We start from the raw sequence: 5,887 nt of genomic DNA on the forward strand, positions 1-5,887 counted from the left end.
CCTAATTTACTGGTCTCAACTATGCAAATCAACTCCAAAAAGGTTCAACAATATTGACCATTTTATATATAGAAATGTTAAGCCCGTTTTTTTAACTTTAAAATGACGTTAAGATGAAATTTCTACGATGAGCAGAACCTGTGATATAACGATCTGAAGAAGTGCATGATTAGTCAGAATCATGAAAAAATGCAACTTTGACAGCGAAGAAAACAAAGGAAAAAAATCCTCGGAGACATGATATATTTTTTTTTTTTTTACGAAATCCGCCCGACTTAAAAAAGAATGGCTCTTATAGAAGAAATAGCATAGCAGAAATAGCGAAGCATCCTTGACAAAAAAATCTCAAAAAAAAAATGGGCTACATAACTGCATACTTTTTCTAAGAAATCGAATTGAAAAGTTTAAAATTTTGATAAAAATTGTTTGAGTTTTCCCGAGTTCCATATGAAATTGAAAAAATTTTTTCTGCCGCTTTTTACGGCATATTTAAAAAAACAACAAAAAAATTGGTATAGAAAATATGCATAAATAAAGGGTATTCATATTTTTGACGCTGTCTGTATACATATATGTACTTAAAATTGGATGTAGATGTAGAAGCATGGGTAATACATAATTTTAGACCCATGGTTTCTTCCGCAAATTTGCTTAGTATTACACGTAAAATCCTTCTGCGCTTTACGCTCATTTTCGAAAAAATGTCTCATAAAAATTGACCTGCCCCAATGCACATATGATGTGTATGGATATGTATATGTACATACACAGCAAAATCTTCGATTCTTTGGTAAGCGCTTTGGGTATACAGAGAAAGTTTTACAATATCACCAACGGTAAGTAGTTAACTTTTCCGAATTTCCTACCAACAAGAATAACGATAAATACTGTCGCATTTCCCGGTTCGCTTCATATTGACATTAATGAAACTAGTTGCATTGACGTATGAGCTCAACAGACATAAATATGTATTTGATTATAAAAAAAAAAAACAGGATTAAGCAGAACTATCTAAATGCCGTCAAACAACGACAGCAATAGCAAGCAACAACATTAAACTTATAATTACGAGAAGTGCAATTATTTTCAGCAGCTATTTGTAACCTTCAATAAAACTATGCAGCACACCGTTATACAAGCAAAGCATAAGTGTTGCGTCAAGCAACAGAATTGAATGGCAAGCGGAAAAAAATGTTGAAACAAGTATGTAGCAAAAAAAAATAAAAATATTTAAATAAAAAAAAAATGCACGAAAACTGTAGTTGTTGCATTCCAAGACGCAATGTTGACGTTGCACTTGTACGCTGATATGCGTGCGCAATGTAAACGCTTATATGAGATACGAGACACTTTGCGCTAAGGAAGGTCACGGTTGTAGTAACTGTTGCATTTGGTTTGCAAGCGTTGCAGTTGAGTGAAACTATTTGTTGCTGTTAGTGCTGTTGCTGCTATTGGTTGTTGCAATTGCGACTTACACAGCAAGTTTTACCGTTGTCACAATGCGCGCGCCTTTGAAAATTTTGAATGTCATGAACGAGATAAAATGAAAATAAAAATCAAAAACCAAAATAAAAAAATATCGCACATAAAATATTTTTTATTTTTTATTTTTTGGTTGAAGCTGCCATAGCTGCTACAGCTTAGTAGCAAACTTTTAAGCTGTGATCAAGCGACTCGCTATTACTTAGCAGGTCAGTAGCACTAACAGTCGTTGGCCTCGCAATTGCAGCCAAACATTAGCGCTTATGAATGGACTACCACAATTTACAGGGCAAAAAAAACAACACAAAACGGTAAAATAAGTCATCACATAGTCATCTTATGAGTTCATCAAATGATGCTGGGGGGTATGCAGCCAACAAAATTACAAAACAGAAAGTGAAAAAAAAACGAAATTAAGACAGATAGCTCGTCGTAGGCGTTTAGCGTTATTTCATATTTTTGGCCTACACTTGGTGACTTGTTGACGTTGCTTAAACATCAACAGAGCACACCAAAAATCATCTAACAAAAACGAAGCAAAAAAAAAAATCAAAGGCGAATGCGCTAACAAAACATTTTGTCAAGGTAAACATGCAGCAAGCAGTCAGTCACTCAGTCCATTCAACGGTTGGTGTGCGCATGCGCAACCACCGCATGCTAGCGCGAGGCAAATTACATAATGAGAGTAGGCAGAGTCAGCGCGCATACAAATATTACTGCTGTCGGCGCGGCGACAGCCATGTGTTGTATATGGCTGCACCTTTACTGAGGGTAAATATTTTGTAAACGTTGCCTACCAACATTGTTTGCATTTGTTTTTTTTTTAGTATAGCTTTTCTCAACGCTCCATGGCGTGAAGCGCATTTGACATCGTCATTTTGTTAAGGTCCGCCAGCGACGCGGCACGTCACGTCACCAAGCAGCTTGAGGAAACAAACCTGCGCGCCCTGCGCATTGCAATGCTTCTCTTATTTTTCAAATTGCAGTGACAGCAGTAGCTGCTGCCAGGTGCCATTGTACTTCCGTCTTTGCAAATGTATGCAATTTTTTTGCAGGTCACTGCAAGTACCCAGGAAATGTAAGTACGTGGTTTCAGTACAAATCGAGGGCTTATATTCAATACCCTCCATCAGCAATTTTCACAAAAATTACTTTGGGATGTTGGAACCCATCTGGGACTTACCTTTCTTCACTGATGTTAATTTTGACTTTGTAATTTAACAGTAAATTCTTACGTCATGCGTTATACAAGGCCAGCATTAATATCACCGATGACAGTTAATTCGATGTAGATTCGCATTATCTGTCATTCGGCAACTAGAACTAACCTAAAAAAAGTGGACTTGGCACCCTTTCACCTTTGCATTTCGTAAATTCAAATTTTTTACGGAAAAAAAAAATCAGGAACCGTGACAAAATATTTAGCGAAAACAGAAGAAAGAAGTATTATATGTAATAGCATTTAAACAATGAAACAAATAATTTATGTATGTACATTAGGAAATCTAAATACTAAGATTTATGTGAGCTGGACCTATTTGAAAATATGTACATTCAAAAATAAGGTTTTTTTACAAAAAAATTACTTTTTGAAAATATTTTTCTAAAAATCGCCTCAGAGCATAGAAGGGATTATTAAGCTCGAAAGGTCTGCATTAAAATGTTTAAAAATTTTATTAAGGGCACCAAATGATGAAATTTTCAGAGGCACATATTTTCAACTCGCGTAAATATTAAATTTGATATGAAATATTTTGGCAATTTGAAGTAAATAGGACTAACCTGGATTTTTGGCAATTTATTTTGTTCGAATTGCCGCTCATTTTCTTTCACATAAAATCGTCGAACATACATATTTATTTCGTATGGAAGTAATTGACTGACAGTCAACAAAAAAAATTAAAAATTGCCAAAAAATACACGGTAAGTCCCAGCTACTTCGAACTTGCACTTAATTATTAATAAAAAATTGATGGGCTACACGTTTTTTTTTGTTATATTCAATTGTTTATAAAAAAGTAGCGGGCAATTTTTTATTTTTTCATTGAAAAAAAAATCTAATTTGCCAATTGCACTAAAATAACCCCAAATCTTTTCAGTAAACAAACATCCAACATTTATGTATGTATATACTTGCAGGAAAAATGGTTTTCAGCGTTCGAGCAGTTTTTCTCAGTTCTTCACTAGTTGTTGCGCTCTCTCTTCTGTAAGAGATATCCTGCTTTTTGACAAATCTACAGGTTTAAGTCCAAAAATCGCAACTATGTACTATATTTTACCCAAATCGGTGGGCCAAAAAACAATACAGTCGGAATTTCAATGCCGCCAGCCCCTAGGAAATATCGCTATATTTTATTATCCATTAAGTACGTGGGCAAAAAAGAACTTTCCGTAGAAATGGTATAAACTTCTTCAAATCAATATTTTTCGACTGTGTACGAAAAGTTGTTTTTTCGCATATAAAATACATGGAAAATTTAGAGCGCTGTGAGCACTCCTATTTTTCGATTTCAAAATAAAAAAATTGGTTGTACATTTTTTCGGAATAGAACAATCCGGCATTAAAAGTCCGACCTTCTTTTTAACCGACTTCAAAAAAGGAGGCGGTTATCAATTCGTCGGAATATACTTTTTTTATGTATGTTACCGCATAACTTTGGACCACGTCAACCGATTTTGAATTTGCATCGGAAAGGTGGCCTCTCAGATGTGATCCCATACTAATCTGCTTTAGATCCGATCATTGGATCATGAAAAAATTAACGGTGCTCCTAAATTTTTATATGAAATTTGAAGTCGGCTTTGTTTTTTGCTTAAAAATTACTTGTTCCATATTTTTTTTTTAAGTTTTCTATAAGGTTTTAAACTTTGGTTTATATGATTTTTTTAAAGAATGTACGCTTTATTAAATGAAAATTCTTAAAAATAAATAAATATGAGTGGTAAGCAATATCAGTTTGAAATGTGGCTGCTACATCACTCCACATTAGACCACATAAAAAAGTGCTGCAATCCTCCATGAATCTCCCCTCTCCGGTAATTCTAAGAGGCCGTGCATCGAGACTTTTATTTTTTTATAGGAGTAGCACGTAATAAAACGAGTTGTCCTTCTTTTGAGGTCAATATAATTTTCTAGGATCCGTCAAAACGTTCGTAACTACAAGAATACATTGATTACATGCCACTTAACTGTTATACAGGCTCATATTCTTTAAATTCATTTTTCTTTTTGGTAATTACTACATTTCACTAAAATAGGGCATACGATTAGAAAAGGATAATTCAGGAATTTAAAGAATCTGGCCGGTCGCATTGCAGTATGTTTTTTGTGCCTGTTCTACTGTACATAAATACAAATAAGTAAATGTGTACAAATGTCTTTTGTAAACACAAAATTAAGAAACCACAAACCCCTAAAAGATATCTAGTATATTTCATCCGCTGCGTAGCCAATTAAGGCAACTTCTTGACGCACTTAAATAGCCGACAAAAAACCAACACAACAAGGCGCTCTAAGAAAACACGTTACGCCGCGCTGAAACGTAACCAATTTTAGCACTTGTAAATATTTGTCTGCTGCTTACAATTTCAAGCGTATCAGGTGTTTAGTTGCCGCAACGCCGCCAATTGAATGTTGCACAATAATTACGCGAATCACGCTAAGGCACACAGCACCACACCACACCACGGTGCAGACACTCGCTTCCAGCTTCCAAATCAGCACAAATTACACCAAACCGCACTAAATAAACTCTGTTGTGTTAAGGAGGAGAGCTAAAAGCACGAACAGCTAAATACCAATAAAAACTGATGACGACACTTTTGACAACAAAGATAAGACGAGACGCTTTTTGGGTTTTTTTTTTGTAACGAACGATAAATTATATAGGCAGTTACGATATTTATAGTATGCAGATAGTATTCAACGACAAAAACGACGATACGCGTCCGAAGCCCAAGACAGTAGATCGCTGACTGAAATTTGAAAACCGCAAGAAACGACATAAAAGAGAGCCAAAGCAAATCCATATGGAAAAGCTAGGCGATCTGAGAGGGAATTCTGGCGCGCGGTGCCATAGTCACCGGCCAGCGTTCGGACTAGTGAAACTCGATTGGGGAGTAAATGACTCGAAAAATCGGAGTAAAAATTAAATTTTCGGAGCAGATTAACATATATTGATTAGCCCCTATTCGATAAATCGCAATAGTGATGCACTGAATCTGGTGACTTTGTTAGAATAGGGGGGCAAATAGTATAAAGAAAAATTTGTACGGGTACTTTTTCAGTTCAACAATTTTTTTTATACCAACGCATTATTTGCATTCATATATGTACATATATGTATATCAGTATATATATGTATATATGTATATTACAGGTAGTTATTCAATTCATCACATCATT

General features: G+C 35.1%; 1 long non-coding RNA gene across 1 annotated transcript; it reads right to left on the minus strand.

Moving 5' to 3' along the window:
• Positions 1 to 4,657: 4,657 nt before the first annotated feature.
• LOC108368888 (uncharacterized) lies at positions 4,658 to 5,615 on the minus strand. The gene is made up of 3 exons (XR_001848431.1): positions 5,067 to 5,615; positions 4,894 to 5,017; positions 4,658 to 4,819 (listed from the first exon to the last, which is right to left on the minus strand). It is a non-coding gene; the product is annotated as an uncharacterized LOC108368888 (long non-coding RNA).
• Positions 5,616 to 5,887: the final 272 nt, after the last annotated feature.

The sequence above is a fragment of the Rhagoletis zephyria genome, unplaced genomic scaffold (assembly GCF_001687245.7).
Source record: "Rhagoletis zephyria isolate East Lansing unplaced genomic scaffold, Rhagoletis_zephyria_1.1 Rzeph_scaffold_03375, whole genome shotgun sequence".
Lineage (NCBI taxonomy): Eukaryota > Metazoa > Arthropoda > Insecta > Diptera > Tephritidae > Rhagoletis > Rhagoletis zephyria.